Genomic DNA, 22893 nt, shown 5'->3' with positions numbered 1-22893 from the left:
GGGAGAAAGAGAGCAGTATGTAGTGTGCGGGGCATCACTCCCGTCACCATATTGTGCATAGAGGGCAAGGTAAGCATTCCATAGCTTCTGTACCTGCTACAATCCACCTGAGGCTGAAAATGGCGCCCCCTTTGTTGATATGCAGCTCGTTTTTGCCTCCCAAAGTGGCAGAATCGCTCACAGGCTGACACGTCGTCCAGTTTCCGAGTTTGGGCTTTCCCTGCTAAAAATATCTCAATTGGTGCGTCAGTTGACTTGGCAGCAGAGCAATAAAATGTTCCCCTTGTCATTCCAGAGCTAATGACGTGAACACATTTTCCGATCAAAAATAGCAGTTCACTAAATTTTAGGAGATGGCCGACCAAAACTGTTGTAGATAGGCATGAGAGAGACCTGAATGTAACCAAAAACACATACGAGTGGGCTGCTCTGGGTGCTGTCTCATCAATGCTAATCTTCCAATTCTGACAGTGTACTCAAAGAATGATACATGTGCACCGGTGGGGTTAGAGTGAGGCCAATGCCACTCTCCTGGGTCCCAATAAAGCTGAGATAGCGCACGACCCTCCCACACCCAAAGCCTCCAAAGTGCAGCATCAGTGGTAGTGAAACGGGGGTCAACACAACGACGCTTCCCGCGGGAGCCAACTATTGGTATGGCCTCCCATCGACCTCCGGGGTAGACAAGGTGCGGAGAGGTGGTATCATATGTCAATCTAGCATGCATACCCTAAGAGTAGTCAGTATCAACTGTGAACAGCATGGTGTCTAAACGATCTAATAAGAGAGTGCTCTGAGCAAAGAGGCCTTCCCAGCCACAATGTGGAGGCATCTGGACCGTTCCTCGCATGACTTCGTCCTAGTGTGTAGGAATGGCGGAGCAATCTCAAGCAATCTGTCTGTTACCCCGCAGCCAATGCCATAATGTTCTGCCACAAAATTTGCATCCAGCATACGTGTCTCATGAAACAAGCGCATAGAGGCAGCAGGGCCAGTGTCCCAAGCAGCCCAATCAATGTGTGTCCTCTCTCCAAGCTGACGGGGTGGATTAACCGAAGAATCAAGAACTGCATCATTTTTAATGAGAGGCTGGCGCTCAATCTCCTCATGGCATGAGGGAGGTGAGCGTCTCTCTCTCTCTCTCTCTCTCTCTCTCTCTCTCTCTCTCTCTCTCTCTCTCTCTCTCTCTCTCTCTCTCTCTCTCTCTCTCTCTCTCTCTCTCTCTCTCTCTCTCTCTCTCTCTCTCGGCCGGCCTGACTCTTGTGTCTCGAGGGGAGTTACGTGTTTGTTTTTGTGCTAACAAGCCTACTAAGTGCTGATTGGTTGCTGATGGTGCAGCAGCGCGCTGCCTGAGCAGGTCATGTAGGGCTCGCGCAGGAAGTGCAGAGGCAGCCCTTCTCCTCCTCCTCCTCCTCCTCTCTCTCTCTCTCTCTCTCTCTCTCTCTCTCTCTCTCTCTCTCTCTCTCTCTCTCTCGATGTGCTCTAATCTCCGCTCTCTCTCTCTGGCGCGCAGGTGGCTGATGTCGTCCTCCTCCTAGCACCGCACACTGGTGTAGAGTCACAGCAGGCAGCGCGCGCTGTTTGGGGAGGGAGCAGTACAGTAGGACGTCCATGCAGGCAGCCCCATGGCGAGGAGCTGCTGCGGCCCCATCGCGAGGACTCTCTCTCTCTCGGTGAGGCAGCGGGCTCACGCAGTCCGTGACTCCCTACGCGTAGAAGGTCTTCCATTTTCTACGTTAAAGTTTAAAGGTTTTCTAAGCCTTGAAATAAACTTTTAAAGCTTAAAGGCTTTTAAGCTTTAAAATAAACTTTTAAAGTTTGCCTTATTCTCAGTCCCTTACCTTAGTACCCTACCCCACATTTGCGGGGTGGGTTCGATGGATCCGCTTACCGAAGGGGAAGGGCCGGGTGTAGATAGCTACACCACCCCAAAAAATACAACAGCCACATTTAAGCGGAGAAACAGAGATATTGTACTATCACCAGGATCATTACAAGTGGGGAAAACGTCCAAGGTACATGATGAACTAATGATGGAGAAGGTCCAGATGATGCTCAAATCAGAGCTAAACTACATGAGAGATGACATCAGGAAGGAAATGCACGCGAGCGCGGAGAGCTACAGGAACTCCATGTATGGAGACATGATGAGAGAACTAAGGGGAGAGACCCAGGGGATACAAAATGAGGAGATTCAGATCTTGAAAACAGAACTACGAAACCTAATCAAGGCCGAAGTAAATGTAACAGAACGCGTTATGCAAAAGAAACTCGATGAGGCAGTAGCAAGTTTCGAAGCATGGAGAACAAATATGGAAAAGCACATGAGGGAAAAAGATGCAATAATCGAGGAGCTAAAAGGAGAACTTGCGGCCTGCAAATCTGCAACTAAGGAGAAGGGAGATGACCAACCTTCGATCCTCAAGGAGCTTGAGGACATGAAGGATCAAATGAAAGCTCTACGGGAAGAAGATGAACAGAAATCGAAAACGGCATCCTCATGGGCGGAACGTCTTTTTAAGACACAAGAAAAGGTTGATGAAGCAGAGAAATGGATTGAGGATGCGAAGAAAGGGAAGGCCCAGATGCTCGAGACCACACCTACTTCTACCATTATTAATATGACAATTGAGGAAGAGCAGAAAAGGAAGAATCGGGCTCTACATGTGCGGGTAACAGGACTCAAAGACAAAGAGTGTAGATGAAGAAGTGAAGGAACTGCTACAACGCATGGGCATCACAGAGCCTACTCACACAAGTGCATGGAGAGTGGGCAAGAAAGGAATCGATGAGAAGGGAAACGTAAAGGATAGGGCACTTATTCTCCGCTTCCCGAATATAGAAATAAGGAAAGAATTCCTAAAGAAGAGGCCAACTCTTAAGAAAACGGGTATCTTCCTAGGAGATGATCTTACATTGGCACAAGTGGCACACATGCAAGAGTTGATGCCAGAGATCAGGGCAGCAAGAGAAAAGGGAAAAATCGCCTTTTATAAAGAGGAGGGAAAGTAGTGGTTCTGGAAAAGCGCTCAGCATGACGGTGCGAGACCTATGGGGCGACGCTACAGATAGCAGCGTGAAATTGTAATGGATCATATAGGCTAGATGTAGGTGCCTTTGAAGACAGCTTTAGGGATAGAGACATAGTTTTCTACTCAGAGACACACCAGATACCGGGACAGCGTATGCCACATGTGAAGGATTATTTATGGGAAACAGCTAGTCGACCAGACAAGAGATCTCTACAGGGTAGCCGGGGTTCAGGAGGAGTAGCAATCTTATTTAAAGAGGAGCTGAAGCCACTACTACAGATTATCAGGAAAGATGAGCAAGCAAGGTATATGTGGGTGAGAATGAGAGCCGAGACAGGTAGATTTCTATATATCGCTATATGCTACTTCCCTCCAAGTACCTCAGTCTATTCCTCACCTAAAGGACAATCCCCTTTCTCCATATTGAATAATGACATATGGGAGTTCTCTAGAGATGGAGACATCGTTCTCTTAGGAGACTTTAATGCCAGAACGGCCAACTCTCAAGCAGTATTCTATGATACTTCTGAAGAAATGCTCAGAGAAGTGGATTTATCACGGAGGGGGCTTACTAGAAACTCACAGCATAAAGAACACACTAAATATGGGAGACATCTCATGGAGATGGCAACCATACATGGTTTGGCCATACTTAATGGTCTAGAGAATTTCCCGTTGTCTTGGGGATTCACATGCTTCCCACATAGGCATGGGGCCAGTACAGTGGACTATGTCATGACTTCACCAAGCTTTATTTCTAGTATCAAGGACTTTAAGGTGGGACCCAAACCGGTTGGGATTGCAGTGGATCATGCTCTCTTGACCATATCAATCTCCTTCCAATCAATGCCTCTCAAGTAGAAAGGAAGAAGACACACACAAGATATACTTTCACGCCAGAAACTGATTCAGTCTATGTGGAAAAGATCTATAATAGGATGTGGGCAGCCGAGCTAGTATATACTGTAGAGGAGATTACTTCTCAGTTAACAGAGATACTACATGGAGCAGCACAAGAGGCATACCCACATACTCAACCTGCTCAGACGAGAGGAGCTGGGAACATGCCTCAAAACAGCTGGTATGACGAGGAATGCAGAGAGACAAGAACCCAGGTCCAGAAAGAGCTTACACTTGGGATCATCACATATAAGCAATCTCGGATTGCTCTTCGGCGTATAGTACGTCGCAAGAAAAGGGCATTTTTAGCCAAACTGGAGAAGGATTTATATCAGCTCTTCTTGAGTCAGGACTCACATGAAGCATGATGCTTATTTCGAGAGCACTCACCGCCGCCGACGATTACTTCTCCTGAGATCTGGGGTCAATATGTAACATCATTATATATGGTATCTAGACAGCCTCCATTACCAGATCTGCTAGAGCCATGCCCTACTACTAGTACTTTCTTTACTACGGAAATGGTGGAAAAAGCCATTGATAAGATGAAACAAGAAGAGCATATGATCATGATGGTTTAGTAGCACAACATCTGATCCATGCCAGGGATCTACTTTCAGAAGTCCTTGCTCGTCTGTTTAATCGGGTCATGTGTGAAGGATTACCTGAATCTTGGAAATTATCTACTATCGTACCTATTTTCAAGTCAGGGGATCCTATGATACCCGGGAACTACCGTACCATTATGGTAGGTCACACTTTGACCCGATTGTACGCATCCATTCTTGAACAAAAATTGAGTAGATGGGCGGAGAATGAGGGCATAAGAGCAACAGGACAAGCTGGATTCAGAAGGGGTTATTCCACTTTAGATCATATTCTTACCTATGGGACCACTCTTCATATGGCAGCATGGAACTGCAATGGATCACTTCGGTTGGATGTGGGGGCGTTTCAGGACAGCTATTTTGGGAGAGACATTGTTTTTTACTCAAAGACACACGAGGCTCCGGCATAGCTTATGCCACATGTATCTGGATATAGGTGGGAGACGACATGCAAAGCAGGAACTGTCACAAAACAGGAGCTTACACGAGCACTTAGAAAATCTGAAAATTATAATTCTTTGAGAACATGAGAGAAGGGAGAAGATCGACGCAGTATTGGGGACCAGAAGATGGGCTGGTCCCCCCCCGTAAAGAGTATTCTTTTATTCAGGGAGAATTCTTATACAAGCACGAGAACCCGAGGAAACCCCTCCGTTCTGTAATCTTAGACCCGAAGGTCGTGCTTTCCCGTAAAGGGGCTTGGGCACAAGGCCGTTCCTTCCCGTAAGGGACTTAGGCGCGAAGCCGTGCTTTCCCGTAAGGGACTTAGGCGTGAAGCCGTACTTCCCGTAAAGGGCCTTCCCGTAAGACGGGAGATTCCTGCAAAACAAACCACACAAACACGCGACAACAATTCGTATGACGAATCCACAATAGATACCTGTCACTCTTGCGCGGGAAAAGCGACTTCCGTGCTTCGTAGTCTCGCGATCTCTTGCGGCAGAGTCTTCTCTTGCTGATGTTGGTACCTCCCGTGAGTGAGGGCATGTGGTGCTTTTATAGCTCCCTGGCCACGGCACGAATAACTGCTCAGGTAGAGATCGCAGCCGGTTTTTTTTTTTTTTGGCGTTGTTCTACCCGAAATAGGGAGAGAGAATTCGCTGGCTAGTTTTGTTGCTTTATCTTCTAAGTGGTTGCTTTATTTTATTAATAAAGAGGCCGGTCACTTAATAAAATAAAGTGTGAATCTGTTCAAACTTTAAAAACTCACTCCGCTAGTGAAAACAATGCTACACGGACACATTCCAGGCGTCCCCGGGTGCAAGACACGACACAGATGCAATGCAGACACAGACTCCTCGCGGGAAAGCATCTGCCCTCTCGCGACTGTTCCTGCTTTTCGTAAAAAGCTTCATTGAACCCATCTTTATTCTTGTGCTTGCGTTCTTACGCGTACTTTCTTACTCAGTTCGGATTTCCTCCTTAGACCCTTAGTGTGTCCCCTTACCGATGAACCTGTCACCCATCTTGTGACTCATCAGGGACCACCATTACCTAGTCTTCTCCCACCGAACTAACAGGCCAACTCCTTCACGGTGCTTCTTGTCACCCATCATATGACACACCAGGGTCGTCTGTTTCCTGATTGGCTTTTCTTACAGATCTGTGATTCCTTAACTTATTAGTTAACTTGTGCACATTTCTTATTAAAGTCCTAATTCTAGAAAATAGAAATTAGAAACAAAATAGTCAAATTAGTTTCATCCCTCTCACTTATAAACAGTTGTCCTCAACTGTAGAGGTCCAACTGAACTTCCGGGGAGAAACCGGAAAGATTCCAAATCTTACTCAATGGTGAGTTGAGCTAGTCCTTTCTCAAAAGAGAACTTTAAAAATTAAATTAAACAAAATTCAATAGTCAAATTAGTTTCATCCCTCTCACTTATAAACAGTTGTCCTCAACTGTAGAGGTCCAACTGAACTTACGGGGAGAAACCGGAAAGATTCCAAATCTTACTCAATGGTGAGTTGAGCTAGTCCTTTCTCAAAAGAGAACTTTAAAAATTAAATTAAACAAAATTCAAGAATTCAATACTTACCTTACCGGTTCATGTCCTTCCTCTAGTACCTCGAGGATATCCTTCACCATTCATCAAACTTACGAGCCATGTAAGAACTCGTCATTCGCGTCTTTCTGAGAATCTGTTAACTCAATTCAACCTTCTCAATCCCGAGAAGAATCAACCTCCTAAAAATCAATTTAGGTCTATGTCCTTGCGCATAACCTTGCGCTATTAGTCCTAAGGATATTAAACCTCTTGTGTCCTCCCGCATAGGGCATGTCGAGAGCATTAAGCTCATGTGAATCTTCATGTGGCAGACAAAGTGTGTCACCTTACCAAAATAAGTTCTTATTCCGGGCCTTTGCTTTGGGTAGGCCAATTGTTCTGATCCAAAGTTTCGTTATCCGAGACTCTGTTAACTTGATTCCGTCTTCTCAAATTCGAGAAGAATAATCTTCCTAGAAATCAATCTAGGTATCTGTCCTTGCACATAACCCTGCGCTGTTAGTCCAGAGGGTATTAAACCTCTTGTGTCCTCCCACATAGGGAATGCTCAAGTCATAGAGCATTAAGCTCGATGTCTTTCTTTCACAAACAAAGTTTGCGATCACCTTAAAGAAGGTTCTTGTTTCGGGCCATCGCTCAACGTAGGCGAATGGTTCCAGTCCGAAGATTCCTTGTGCGCAGCGGCACTTCCTTCCAATCTTTTCCTCCTGCAAGTTATTATCACCAGCAGTGTTTTCCTGACGCCCATTAGCGTCTCTTCCTTGCAGACGCCATCTTTACAAGCATCTAGGACTCCTCGCAAAATCTTAGGCAGATAAAATTCTAGTCATATCATTCTGTGAACATAAGTTCAAACTTGGCCCACTTAATGGTGAACCCGCTTTGGATCTCAAGGATGTGCTCCCATATGTGGTTAAGGTAATTCTTACCATTTTAAAATGGTTGGCGAATTTTACTCTTACGAACATAATAGTACGAATTTATTCCAGGAGCATGTAAATGCTACTTGACCTGCTCATGGAGAAACATATACCGCAACCAAAAGTTGCTACTGTAATGGTAAAAGCACATAGCGTACTCAATGATCACGACCATAAGAAAACCTCTTCTCCGTAGAGAAACTCAAATTCCTTCTACTGAACACATCTCAAATAGAGATTCTTGTGTCGGAATATCCTTGCGCATAAAAAGGCGCTCAAGAGAGTATAACAAACTCTCGTCCAGTTCCTTGGCATAGGTCTGCATCTTCGTGTGTTATCCATGTACCCAAAGGTGTACATAATTCTTAAGCTGTGTTAGAGTTTTGGTGAACCTGGGAAATTACCTTCCCTTCGTAAGATCCTTAGAGCGAAGACGCCCAACTTGACGATCCCTTGGCTCGATCTTAGAGCAAAACCCGCTCATTAAATAACTAGGATTTCAATCCTTGGATTCCTCGAGCACAGGCGTCGTCGCTTGTTCCTTCTCTCATAAAGAGAGTGTTCATTCACTTGTGCAAAAAGCACTACCATGTCCTCCCTGGCCGGGTAGGGGGTGTGGGCTTAAAGAGTATTCAAGCTTAATGAAAGCTTTTCTTTGCTTGGAATCTCGGAATGGTTCCTTCCTTTCTGCCGTCCTACTCAGGGCATGGCATCCCTTCAACTTTTTTTCCGACTCTGTTTCCAGAGTCCCATTCCTGCAGAACAACTCCGCTTTCTTGGACACGAAGTCCTTTCCTTGGGAATTTCAACTTCCGGATCACATCTCGAGAGTCTACCTCTCTTCAATCCGTGGATCTGCTTCCCAAACTTGGGTACGAAAGCCTTGGGCTGATCTAGCTCTAGTTCCTCAGATCGCTTTCTCCTGCAGAGGCTCATGCCTTCCTTTGCTCCTACTCCCTCACGAAGAGGAAGTACACCTGCAATCAAATACTCAGAGATCATAACATGAAAATCGTTACCTTCAAAGTCTCGACGCTCGAAACGCAACTTGGTTCTCGAAAAAGCAATTCCCCGGAAGAGATCTCTACATACAAAATCCTCTCTTCCAATCCTACACACAAAAGAGGTGTGTTCTCGGGTTCCTTCTCGTAAATCAGCCCCGTCTACGACGTCTATGGCTGAAAACAGAGAAAAACAGCAGCTTGTCGCGATGGAACCACGCTCCGTAGGCACTTCTTCGCGAGGGAACTCGCGTTGGTGACATCTGGTACACTTGGGAGAGTCATGGGCATCACCGGCAAACGTCTTCTTTGCGGGCCAACTCTGCAGCAGCATCTCCTTCTTGCAAAAACTGATCTTCCCTTACCGGGTAGGGAGTGTTGGTTCGTAGGGTACTTAAGCTTGATAAAAGTTGTTCTTTGCTTGAAAGCTCAGAATGGTTCCTTCATAATTTCCTACCCGCACTAGCAGGCAATTTGTTGGAGAACTACCGGATACCAGATCAATCATGGGCCTTCCGGATGGTTAAGCAAAGCAGTTCATCGTATAAAACAATGTTCTGACTCAACCCTACTCTCATAAAGACTCGAGAGTGATTGTCCTGGTTAGACACGTGCATATGTCGTGCATAAAAGCAATACGCATTTTATGATTTCCTCAAAGATTTAACTTTGATCAAAGATCTGCCCTCTCACTTAAAGTTTGAGTTCCGTTACTCCAAACTTTCTCCGGATAGCAATGTATCCTTCGAGGAGAGGTAACAAAAATTCGTTGTTTCTGTGTTAAATGGTTATCGTCCCACTGCGGGGATTGTATTCTATGTACATCAAGGTGTACACTTTCAGCTTTTATTGCTGACTCCACCATCTGCTACAAAGTATCTTGCAGATGGGTTTACAAAATTCGGGCAAAAGTCCTTCGTTAAATTTGTTCATCTTTTCCTTCTTCAGAGAGGATCAAGAATGGACCTTCCTTGGCAAGAGTGAACCACTACTTGCTTTGACTCGCTCGTGTTCCTATTGGGCAAACCAATCCCAATCTTCTTGAATGCCTTCCTCAAAGCGTAGAGGAAAAAAAAAAATTGTCGGAGAATTCAACCTTGAATTGTTGTTGTAAGTTCCTTGCAGAGCTTTGGTATACCACCAAGTACTTGCAATCCCCTGGAGGTGTTTGGTTACATGCCTCACCTTCGACACTTCTCAGAAATTGCCGTTTGCAGAGGCAACTTCAAACTGTCGAATAAAAGCAGTAGCTTTCAGGACATCTTCCCTTCCGTCAAAAGTATCAAGCTTGACTGGAGTGTTCCTAGGTCTAGAGACCTTCTTCATATCCTTCCCGAAATGACGGGATTTCTTGGCTATGGTTCTCGATTGATGTTCATGGATATCTTCTGGGTTCTGAAGTATCTTGAGCATTCTGCTCCTCAGATTCTCTAGTTTCTTGAGCATCATGCTCTTGTCGCCTTCTCAGAGAATCCCAAGTCTTGTGTCGCCTTCTTGCAGAGAGAAAAAATAAAAAATAAAAATCGAACTCTGCGAGCTTTTCCTGCAGGACTTAGGTTTCCGCTTGCTTCTCTCTTGGCTTGTCATGGCTTCTTCCCGTATCTTCCCAGAGTCGTCCTCCTTTACAGAGAAAGAGAGGAGACCATGCTCTGATACCACTGTCACAAAACGGGAGCGTACACGAGCACTTAGAAAATCTGAAAATTATAATTCTTTGAGAACATGTGAGAAGAGAGAAGATCGACACAGTATTGGGGACCAGAAGACGGGCTGGTCCCCCCCGGTAAAGAGTATTCTTTTATTCAGGGAGAATTCTTATACAAGCACGAGAACCCGAGGAAACCCCTCGATTCTGTAATCTTAGACCCGAAGGTCGTGCTTTCCCGTAAAGGGGCTTGGGCACAAGGCCGTTCCTTCCCATAAGGGACTTAGGCGCGAAGCCGTGCTTTCCCATAAGGGACTTAGGTGTGAAGCCATACTTTCCCGTAAGGGACTTAGGCGTGAAGCCGTACTTCCCGTAAAGGGCCTTCCCGTAAGACGAGAGATTCCTGCAAAACAAACCACACAAACACGCGACAACAATTCGTATGACGAATCCACAATAGATACCTGTAACTCTTGTGCGGGAAAAGCGACTTCCGTGCTTCGTAGTCTCGTGATCTCTTGCGGCAGAGTCTTCTCTTGCTGATGTTGGTACCTCCCGTGAGTGAGGGCATGTGGTGCTTTTATAGCTCCCTGGCCACGGCACGAATAACTGCTCGGGTAGAGATCGCAGCCGGGTTTTTTTTTTTTTTTTTTTTTTTTAATGGCATTGTTCTACCCGAAATAGGGAGAGAGAATTCGCTGGCTGGTTTTGTTGCTTTATCTTCTAAGTGGCTGCTTTATTTTATTAATAAAGAGGCCGGTCACTTTATAAAATAAAGTGTGAATCTGTTCAAACTTTAAAAACTCACTCCGTTAGTGAAAACAATGCTACACGGACACATTCCAGGCATCCCCGGGTGCAGGACATGACACAGATGCAATGCAGACACACACTCCTCACGGGAAAGCATCTGCCCTCCCGCGACTGTTCCTGCTTTTCGTAAAAAGCTTCATTGAACCCATCTTTATTCTTGTGCTTGCGTTCTTACGCGTACTTTCTTACTCAGTTCAGATTTCCTCCTTAGACCCTTAGTGTGTCCCCTTACCGATGAACCTGTCACCCATCTTGTGACTCATCAGGGACCACAATTACCTAGTCTTCTCCCACCGAACTAACAGGCCAACTCCTTCACGGTGCTTCTTGTCACCCATCATATGACACACCAGAGTCGTCTGTTTCGTGATGGCTTTTCTTACAGATCTGTGATTCCTTAACTTATTAGTTAACTTGTGCACATTTCTTATTAAAGTCCTAATTCTAGAAAATAGAAATTAGAAACAAAATAGTCAAATTAGTTTCAGGAACTAGATCTAAGCTCAAAGGATGGGGATCTGGAGGAGTAGCTGTCTTATTCAGGGAGGAGCTCCAACCACTCATACATATTGTTCACAGAGATGAGCAGGCCAGGTATATGTGGGTGAGGCTGAGGGTAGAGACTGGCCGTTTTCTATACATTGCCATATGCTACTTTCCTCCTAGTACTTCAGCCTATGCTACGTCCAGAGGACAGTCCCCCTTCTCAGTCTTAGATGATGATATCTGGGAGTTCTCTAGAGATGGTGACATTATCTTGTTGGGTGACTTCAATGCTAGGACAGCTCAGATGCAGACAGCTTTCTATGATACTTCAGAGGAGATGATGAGGGAGTTGGAGACCAGCGACTTGGGCTTGTCTAGGACTTCACAAGACTTGGAGCGCACAGAGTACGGGAGATTCTTAGTAGAAATGGGAACTTCACATGGTCTTGCCATTTTGAATGGCTTGCAGAGATTTCCAGAGGCAGGGGGGTTTACTTGCTTCCCACATAGGCATGGCGCCAGTACAGTGGACTATGTTATGACCCAACCCAGTTTCATATCTTCTATTCATGACTTCACGGTCGGCTCCAGACCTATTGGTATAGCGGTGGACCACACACTCCTGACTTTCACCATATCATTTCGTTTCAGTTCAGCATCTCTGGCACGACCACCCACACATGCCCGTTACACCTTTACACGAGAAATTGACTCAGTTTATATGGATGGGATCTACAGGCGTCTATGTACAGAGGAGCCAGGCCGCCCTCTAGACGAGCTCACTCAGATCTTGACAGATACACTACATGCTGCAGCAGTCGAGGCATACCCTCACACCCAGCCTGAGTCCAGACACCGCACTGGGAGTATGCCCCAGAACAGCTGGTATGATGATGAGTGCAGAGAGATGCGAGCTACACTTTAGAGGGAGGTACTTTTAGGGATTATCACACACAGATAGTCGTAGGTTCTCTTTTGACGCCTAGTACGGCGAAAGAAGAGAGCTTATCTTGAGCCAGGACACAGGGGAGGCGTGGAGGCGTTTTCACGAGTATTCTTCTACACTTGCCATTACATCTACAGAGACTTGGGGTACATATGCAACCTCTCTCTACTCGATCCCAGGGCAGCAGTCCTTACCTGATCCCCCAGAGCCTTGTCCACAGACTTGCACTTTCTTCACTGTTGAGATAGTAAAGAAAGCCCTTGACAGGATGAAGACTGGGAGAGCTTATGACCATGATGGTTTGGTGGCCGAACACTTTATACATGCTAGAGATATGCTTGCAGAGCTGATTGCAGTGATGTTCAACCGAGCCATGTGTGAGGGATTTCCTAGCACTTGGAGCTTATCCACTATTGTGCCTATCTTCAAGGCAGGAAACCCTATGGAGCCAGGGAACTACGGTACCATCATGATTGGACACACTTTGGCTAGGTTGTATGCATCTATTATCGAGCATCACCTCAGTAGATGGGCAGAGAGAGAGGGCATACGGGCTTTAGGACAGGCTGGCTTCAGGAAGGGACTCTCTACTCTTGATCATATACTGATGCTCAGAGCTATCATTGAGGAGGGTAGAGCGCACGGCAGGAGGATCTACTGTAGCTTTGTGGATTTCCGCAAAGCCTTTGACACGGTCCCTAGAGCCAGGTTGATGCACAGATTACATGAGCTGGGTGTGCCCACAAAGCTGATTTGGGGGATTATGGCCCTGTACAGGACAGTAGTGGGACAGGTACGCACTCCAGAGGGTATGTCTGGTCTAGTTCACTCCACCATTGGGGTGAAACAGGGATGCCCACTCTCCCCTACTCTCTTTGGGATGTACATTGATGAGGTTTCAGACTACATAGAGAGGGACGGTGGAAGCGGAGCACAGTTGGCGGGCACATGGATTTCCTTGCTGTTATATGCGGATGATATTGTCTTGATCTCTGATTCTCCAGAGGGGATGCAGCGTCATCTGGATGCTTTACATAATTTTGCTCACGATAGTGGTATGTCTGTAAACCTTAGCAAGACTAAGGTTATGGTGTTTAACACCACACCACAGTGGGTCAGACGGTCAGCTTCTGCATTTACTTATGGCCATCAGCCAGTGGAGTATACAGATGCATACACATACCTGGGGGTGGTCTTTAGCGGCCCAGGGTTTTCTTTGAGGAGAGCAGCAGAGATGAGACTGACAAGAGCACATACAGCTTTGGGGAGATTAGAGAGGATGTGTTCACAGATCCAATTTCAAGAACCTCGTACAAAGCTTTGGCTCTTCGATACCTTAGTGACCTCAGCCATGCTATATGGAGTTCAGATATGGGGCCCTTCTGTGGCTCATAGCAGTCGCCCTAGTAGTATTGATGGGTAGAGATGCATGGAGAGACCTCTGGTTTCCATGATTTCGCGGATGATTAGAGCCAAAGCCTCAGTACCACATGAGATTATCCGCGCAGAGCTGGCTGCCCCCCTGCTGGTGGTAGAGGCACTAACTAGATCAGTCTCCTTTTTACATAGCATCTGGGACCTCCCCAAAGACAGGTATGCACGTTTAGCACTGGAGTCTTCTCGGCAGCTGGCTTCACAGGGAGATACAGCATGTTGGTATGCACAGATGACCTCTTGGTTCCAGATTCATGGTTTTAGCATAGACAGGCTACCACCCTTCCAGTATTCGTTGGATGCACCCTCCTTGTCCCTTACTCGGACAGAGGCTAGCAGACTCATCAGACAGGATGTGACTCAGTTGGATACCAGGAGGACTTGGATAGAGCCAACCCATGAGCTCAGCACGAAGATGTCTTTCTATAGGGAGCATCTTCTCCAGCTCACAGAGGACGGTTTTGTGACTAGACCTAGCTACATGGACACACACCTATCATATGGCTTACAATGTGCCATTGGTCAGATACGCATATCTTCTCATCAGCTAGAGATTGAGGTGGGTAGATTTAGCAGAGTACCAGCAGAGGCCAAGATATGTCAATTATGCCATTTGGAGCCAGAGACAGAGCTGCACTATATATGCCATTGTGAAGGGGATCGGGGAACACCACAAACGGAGAGTGAGAGAGAGAGAGAAGGAGACACAACACAGATATGGGTGGGGAGACTCAAAGAGTGAGCAGCCCCCTATACACTTATGCTATGTATAAGGTATCCCACTGCAGCTGCGATATCTGGTCTCAAGATCAGCATCTCATACATGAGACCACCAAATGCCGATGCAATGCTAGCAGGCCCTGCTAGCTCTACGGAGCATGCATCAACATATATATCCCTGGCAATAGGCATCTCTGACTGACAAGGCGCGTCAGCCACATGCATCTCCTGACTGTCCTCAAAAGACGCATCAACCTGTCATGCAACCTCAGAGCAAACCAGCTGCTCTAGGTGTCTGCTGGAAGACATATCCTGCACAACTATATCCCCATGCTCACTTTCGAGCATAGAAAGGAATGACTGCATAATCGCTGACATCTCAGCCTCCTCTGCAATCATCCACTGCAAACATGACCACTCAATCTGCTGTGACTCACTAGAGCTCTCATGCTCTAACTCCGTATGCATAGACTCTTGCACAACGTCCTCCTGTCGTGACTCACTAGAGCAAGACCGCTCTACCTGTCTATCCTGCATAGAAGTATCTCGCACAACTGACTCTCTGCTTTGCTCAGTCACTAGCAAAGCATGCATGTCTGACTCTGTCACCTCTCTGTGTGACTGCTCAAGTCGTGCCCCAACTGTGTGCACAACGAGCTCACTACTCTGCACTCCATGCAAAGTACCCTGCAACCCATGAGCAAAAGAGACTCGCCTGCTCTCTCGCTCTCTACCTGGCTGCATGATCACAGAGACAGCACCGTCTCTCTCGTGATCCACATGCAATGGGTAACCTGTACCACTCCTGGCACCTCTCGCAATCACTAGCGAACCCAAATGCATCACAAAATCTCGCTCTCGTAGCGAAATCTGACATCCACAATCTCTAAGCTGACCAATCGAGATCAAACTCACTGTCAAATCTGGTACATAGCGCACATGTCGTAACAAGTAAGATGCACCACTCGGTAATGACAGTCTCACATCTCCTGCACCTGCTATCGCATGCACCGATCCATCGGTCAAATGTACACTGCCAAGCATCCCGCTAGAATAGCTACAAAACCAGTAACCAAACTGACTGCACGCTCAAAACCATGAGCAACCAAAGCACATCAAACCGCACTCCAAATGCATGCACCAATCTCCACACTTTGCATACATCATTGCAAACACCTGCAAATCTAGTACACAAATATCTGCTCTACCTGTGACTGCCAAAAAACATGCTCGAGGCATACATTGCCGAGCTCAAAATGCAATCACATTAGTCTCCCAGAGCATCAAACCACATAAGGCATACATCGTATCCTCCCACTTGTGAGGAAACTTGCAGCAAATATCACTCTCACATTTGAGAGCAAACCATGTGTGGAATCTTCGACACACAATAAAAAACTGCTGCTGCAGAAAATTCAGCGTTCAGAATTTTAAAATTCTGATATGACGAGCGCGTCCGGAGCGTGCCAAAACCCCAAGGTAGACTCCTGGATCACATGTATCCGAGTCCGGGTGTGAAAGCTATGCCAAAAACCTCCGTTTCGACCCAAAAATGCAGCATAAACTGCCAAAAGAGGGCTGAAAAATGCAGCTCCTCAACCGTAGCTCGAATGAAGTTTTTGATGGCTCGAATGGCTTCGAAAGGGGGGTAAATCGCCAGGACGCCCGGTGGAAACGCTCTCGGAAAGCTGAATTTGCCGATGCCGAAGTCGAAACCCTGTTTGCACTCTTGAAAGTGCCCGCGCGCGCGGACGCGATTTCGGGAATGAAACTAGCTCTCCGCTGTCGTCGTGACTGTGCACACACGCGCTCCCTCCGCACCTACGCTCTGATACCAATTGAAGGGGATCGGGGAACACCACAGACGGAGAGTGAGAGAGAGAGAGAAGGAGACACACAACACAGATATGGGTGGGGAGACTCAAAGAGTGAGCAGCCCCCTATACACTTATGCTATGTATAAGGTATACAAGTCAGTGGGCACCCAGACTCTGGGCGGCCGGGCAAGGCACAGGCGCCTATACCCCAACACATTGCCCAGTTTACTATGAGATACGAGGCCGTTTTCATTGCCTCTTTAGGGATTGTTTTGGGCCACTATCTCGAGTTATGAGGTATCAGGATCAGAGATGCCTTGGGCTATTCTTGCTAGAGTTGCGCAGACACAGAGAGAGCCTCTTGAGGAGATCAGATAGGGGGAGACAGTCCCAGAGGGAGATCACTGATTTCTTTCGTGTGGAGATGCGCCAGTCAGAGGAGCAGGATCCAGGGCAGCCTCCAGGACCTACCTACACTAGAGGTATACTGACTGGCAGGGCCATGGAGCTTGGGAGATCTAGACGCCCGTGATTGCGAGGATCATCACTGCATCGACGGAGGATTCATCAGAGGATTGGGATCATTCTAGCACGATATGGGAGACGCCCAGCCAGAGTGCTTACTATGGAGGACATTGATGAGATTCGCCAGCGGCCGATGCTGGACATCTTGGGACCCTGATGTGCAGATGCTCCCTCACCCTCAGTTTCTTCATGTGCATGAGTTTGTATCATTGGATTATTGTACTGGCTAGAGAGTCTCTAGTCAATGCCCCCCCCCCCCCCCCCCCCCCCCAGCTTGTCACTACAGCTTTCAGTCTAGTTTTTCTTTCATAGTTTTTTCATCTTTTCAGTTCTACAGACAGTGTATCAGATACACCATTTTGTAACCGTGATGGTCTCATAGGTCATTTTGGCCTTTTGTAGACGTAAATATATCATTTCATTTCTCTCTCTCTCTCTCTCTCTCTCTCTCTCTCTCTCTCTCTCTCTCTCTCTCTCTCTCACACACACACACACACACACACACACACACACACACACACACAAAATGTGGACCCTTTGCATTGCATAAGATTGACCATAAGTCCATATACAGGAGATATGGGAAAATTCCTAAAGGATATACATGGATTGCTTCTCGGTGTTTGGTAGGACGGAAGAGAGGGCGTTTCTAGCTCGGCTAGAGCAGGGTTTATATTAGTTGTTTTTGAGCCAGGATTCAGGTGAGGCATGGCGACTCTTCCATGAGCACTCCCTCCTACTTGTCATCACTTCTACGGAGGTATGGGCAGTATGCATCATCTCTCTGTACAGTCTCGGGGCAGGCCTCTTCCAAATCTGCCAGAGCCATGCCCACCACATGTGCTTTCTTTACCGCCGAGATGGTAAAGAAATCCATTGACAGGATGAAGACTAGGAGAGCATATATTCACGATGGCCTGGTAGCAGAGCATTTTATACATGCCAGAGATTTGCTTGCAGAGCTCCTAGCAGTGATGTTCAACCATGCCATATGCGAGGGCCTACCTGATACTTGGAGTTTGTCCATGATCGTACCTATCTTCAAGTCAGGGGACCCTATGGAGCATGGGAATTACCGCACTATCATGATTGGACACACATTGGCACGATTGTACACATCCATCCTTGAGCAGCAGTTGAGTAGATGGGCAGAGAGAGAGGTTGTAGAGGCAGCAGGTGAGGCAGGTTTCAAGAGAGGTTTCTCTACTCTTGATCATATTCTCACACTCAAAGCCATTATTGAGGAGGGGAGATCACGTGGGAGACGGCTCTATTGTTGCTTTGTGGACTTCCGCAAAGCCTTCGATATAGTGCTCAGAGCTAGATTGATGCAGACTGCAGAGATGGGGGTACCCAAAGAGTTGATTTGGGGGACATGTATGCACTCCAGAGGGGATTTGTGATTTGGTTCACTCCACAATTGGGGTGAAACAGGGTTGCCCGCTATCTCCTACACTATTTGGCATGTATGTGGATGAGGTTGCTGACTACATTGAGAGGGATGGTGATAGAGGAGCATAGTTGGCGGGGACATGGATCCCACATTGTTATATGCTGATGATATTGTGTTGATCTCCGACTTCTCGGAGGGGATGCAACATCATTTAGATGCTTTGTACACATTTGCCCACGATAGAGGATTGTCTGTTAGCCTGGGGAAAACCAAGGTTATGGTGTTTAACACCACACCACAGTGGGTCAGGAGGTACCCACTTTTACATAAGGCGAGGAGATGGTGGAGTATACAGATGCATACACCTACCTTGGGGTGGTCTTTAGTGGACTCGCGTTTTCATTGAGGAGAGCAGCAGAGACTAGATTGACGAGAGCTTATGCAGCCTTGGGAAGATTGGAGAAGATGTGTTCGCAGGTTCAGTTCCAGGAACCTCGAACAAAGCTGTGGCTTTTTGACACTTAGTGTCTTCAGCTATGCTCTATGGGGTTCAGATTCGGGGGCCCTCAATGGACCATTAGGGCAGATCTGGTAGCACTGATGGATGGAGATCTATGGAGAGGCCTCTAGTCTCTACGATCTCTTGAATGATCCGGGCTAAGGCCTCAGTGCCACATGAGATTATTCGAGCTGAGCTAGCTGCCTCCCTTTTCGTAGTTGAGGCCCTTACGAGGTCAGTTTCCTTCATGCATAATTTATGGGACCTTCCCAGAGACAGATATGCTCAGCTAGCCCTCCTGTCATCCCGACAGCTAGCGCTACAAGGGGACACAGCATGTTGGTATGGGCAGATGACATCATGGTTTCAGTTACATGGCTTCAGCATGGATAGACTGCCTCCATTCCAGTACTCCTCGGATGCACCCTCCCTTTCTCTCACACGGACAGAGACCTCTAGACTTATACGTCAAGATTTGATTCAACTAAATACTAAAAGCACATGGATACAGCCAGTACAATAGTTGGGCACGAAGATGGCTTTCTATAGAGAGCATCTCCTCCAACTAACAGAGGATGGATATGTGATCACACCGGCCTATATGGACACTCATTTATCCTATGGGATACGATGTGCTATTGGTCAGATGCGCACATGATTGCATCAGCTAGAGATTGAGATTGGCAGATTTAGGAGAGTACCAACAAAAACCAAGATATGACAGTTGTGTCATATAGAGCCAAGACAGAGTTACATCACATTTGACATTGTCCGGTATACTATGAGATACGAGGCCGCCTTCACTGTCTATTCAGAGAGGGCTTTGGACTGTTGGCCAGAGTCATGAGATATCAGGATCAGAGATGCCTCAGGTTGTTTTTGCTAAAGCTGCGCAGGCACAAGTAGAATCTCTTGAGGAGACCAGGCAGTGGGAGACATTCACAGAGGGAGATCACTGACTTCTTTAGAGCAGGAACTCAGCAGCCAGAGGAGCATGCTTCACAGCAGATTTTTGAGCCCACTTCTACAAGAGGTATATTAGTGGACAGAGCCGCTGAGCTTGGGAGAGCTAGACGCCCACGTTTACGGGGGCGACTACGACATCGACAAAGGCTATCAAGACTATTCTAGCACGACATGGGAGACGCCTAGTACGACTATTTATAGAGGCGGACATTGATGAAGCTCTTTAGCGACCGATGCAATACTTTCTCGGTCTGACAACGCCCGATGCCGGGCATCCTCAGGCATGGATGACGATGATAATTTCAGTTTGACGATTTTAGTCTTTTAGTTTAGTCTTTCATTTTATTTTTGTACCCAGACATTGGATCAGTTTGGTCTCATAGGTCATTTTGGACTTTTGAAGACATTTAATATAACATTCCATTTCTCTCTCTCTCTCTCTCTGGGCACTATGTTGTCTCTACTCTGGATGCTCTATCCTCCTAGTGCATCCAGCTCCTATATGACTAGATCTGCCACATACAAGACAGTGTCCTAGTAAACCAATAGAGAGCTCACCGTTGTATATACCCTTTCTGTATGGTAGGGAGGAGGTGAGGAATCAACCTTAAGGGTGGGAGTGTATCCACCATTGGACGATGCACCACCCTCACTTAAAATAATACCCAGATTATCTGCAACATCTATAATATGCGGCTGAAACTCTAGAAATAGACCTGAAACTCTACCTGTAACTGCTGCACCGCACCCTTGCCAAGGTTAGTGAGATCTATCCCTTGCATCCATCTATACAAGTAGCAATACACTTTGCTAAAGCTGAGGGGTGTCTGTGCCAGTGCTATACTAGCTCCGTCCGATGTCTCAAACTGAACCCTGTAGCAACCTCTCCCCAATCGAGAAACAATCACAATTCTAGGAATAGGTGTTACGGGAGCGGTTGTTCTAAGAAGGTGGAGATTTGAGAAGTTGTGTCGTTGATAACCTCTTCATTTATGTATATACATAGACAAGCCATCACAGCTGCTCATCTTTTTAATTTTGATTTGTACGGTGTTCATAAAGCAAGTTACAGCACTTCCCTTACCACTGGCAGTCTCGAACTGTGTTAATAAGAGATGGTCATGATATCATCAACTAGGCTAGTATGAGTCAGCAATGCTTTATCTGTGCTCAAGATAGTGATAAATGAGAGCATCTAGTCATGAAAGTTATGTCCATGAAGCTCTGCTCTAATGAAGATCAAGCAACAAATTGGTAGCATCACTAGACCATGATGCGCTTTTCTACTCAATAACCATGTCGGGCATATTTCTAACATTCATGAAGTTCATTCTCTGAAATGTATAGCTGTTCTTTGCTTTGGCAGGACCCTGACACCAGGTGGATGACATACAGAAAATTGTAAAAAATTGTATTACAATCGGCTTCACGACCCAACTTCTGATATTTTTTCAATAAGCATACCAATTGTGCAAGTCTTTTTGCGTTACTGGTAATTCTCTCTCACCATCTACTTCATCTGCCATGCACTCAGCATTAAATTGCAGCAATTTAAAAGGAGGATTGCTGAAAAATCTAAATGAAGTGGCAAAATCTAGGTGTTTATGGCAACTAGAGTGTTGTTTTCTATGTGTCCATTGATGATGAATGTTCTGCATCTTGATTTGAGCAAGAGAAAGCTCTCATTGCTGTGATATATATTGCATCAATGATGTGCTCAGTACAAAATAAGGTTAGTGTGATGATCAAAGTAGAGGCAAACCCTGCCATTGCAATATGAGGCACTATCATTTTGCAGCATCCTCCTACTTGTAACTTGACTGTTGTCCTTCATTACCAAAAGCCTGTTGTGATAATGGCATGTCGCCTGCAACCACATTGGGCCATAGAGAAGCTTGCAACCTTCTCTCTTTTGTGTTCAACAGAAGATACGTGCTTACATGTAGGGCTTTAGATGGGAAAATACTAAGGTTTGTGTGGAAGGCCTTAATATATTAGTGAATTTTGGTTTAAATAGGTGCCCCCTTAACTTTTGTATTTTGTTTTCAATTAAATGCTTCATCTCAATTTTCCAATTTCCCTACTTCAATTTAGCAGAATTTTGAATTCTCACTCATTAGTGTTACAAAAGGAAAGTTAATGCACACTTTTCTGAAAATTTGAGTGCATCACAGAATGTAGGAAGATATACAAAGAAAAATCCCAAAACAAACCATAGGATCTAGGAATAAAGATCCTCTCTCTCTCTCTCTCGGCACTGAATGTTGTCTTTGCTTTGGATGCTCTACCCTCCTAGTGTATCCAACTCCTATATGACTAGATTTGCACACTTTTCATGAGAATTTGAGTGCATCACAGAATGTCGGAAGATACACAAGGAAAAATACCATAACAAACCATAGGATCTAGGGATAAAGATTGTGTGTGTGTGTGTGTGTGCGCGCGCAATGAATAGTGTCTCTACTTTGGATGCTCTGTCCTCCTAGTGTATCCAACTCCTATATGACTAGATTTGCCACAAACAAAAGAGTGTCCTAGTAAACCAGTAAAGCTAGCTCAACATTGTATGTCCCCTTCATGTATAGTAGGCAGAAAAATGAACCAAGGAGGTGAAGAATCCATCTAGGGGTGGGATTGTATGCACCATTGGACGTTGCACCAGCCTAACTCAAAATAACTATGTGGTTGAATTCTAGCAATAGACCTGAAAATCTACCTGTAATTTCCACAACCCTGCCAAGGTTAGCGAGATCTATTCCTTGCACCCTTCTATGCAAGTAGCTATAGACTTCGCTAAAGTTGAGGCATGTGTGTGTCAATGCTAGGCTAGCTCTGTCTGATGTCTCAAAGTGAACCCTATAGCAACCTCTCCTCATTGGAGAAACAATCACGATCCTAGGAATAGGTGGCAGTGGAAAGGTAGAGGAGGTGCAGACGGATGGCTCAGTGGAGCACTTGGTTCTGTTTCTAAGCCTCTCACTGATATTAGAGCTTCAGTTAGATTGTGGGTGTGGATTTGCATGCATGCAAGGAGGGGAGAGGAAGGTCCAACACTTCGTCATAGCTAGGAACCTTGGTCAGCATCTTCCACAGCTCTCTCTCTCTTCGGTTGTGTGTGCGTTGCTTCGTTTTGCCATGGCCATTAGGCCTTCAGCAGTTCATGTTATTGGGGTCAATTT

At 46.2% G+C, this 22893-nt stretch overlaps 1 protein-coding gene across 2 annotated transcripts in view; it reads left to right on the top strand.

Moving 5' to 3' along the window:
* LOC147429759 (Galactose mutarotase-like superfamily protein) overlaps positions 1-21189 on the top strand; it is a 93915-nt gene extending 72726 nt beyond the window's left edge. For both annotated transcript variants that reach the window (XR_015185901.1, XM_086495999.1), the window contains one exon: positions 21081-21189. The gene's annotated coding sequence lies outside the window, so the exon portion shown is untranslated. The remainder of the gene's footprint in view (positions 1-21080) is intronic.
* The last annotated feature ends 1704 nt before the right edge of the window (positions 21190-22893 follow it).

Source organism: Adiantum capillus-veneris, chromosome 22 (genome assembly GCF_014529385.1).
Source record: "Adiantum capillus-veneris isolate H3 chromosome 22, ASM1452938v2, whole genome shotgun sequence".
NCBI classification, from domain to species: Eukaryota; Viridiplantae; Streptophyta; class Polypodiopsida; order Polypodiales; family Pteridaceae; genus Adiantum; species Adiantum capillus-veneris.
The sequence above is the reverse complement of the archived record's forward strand: the minus strand, read 5'-3'. Positions and strand labels throughout refer to the sequence as shown.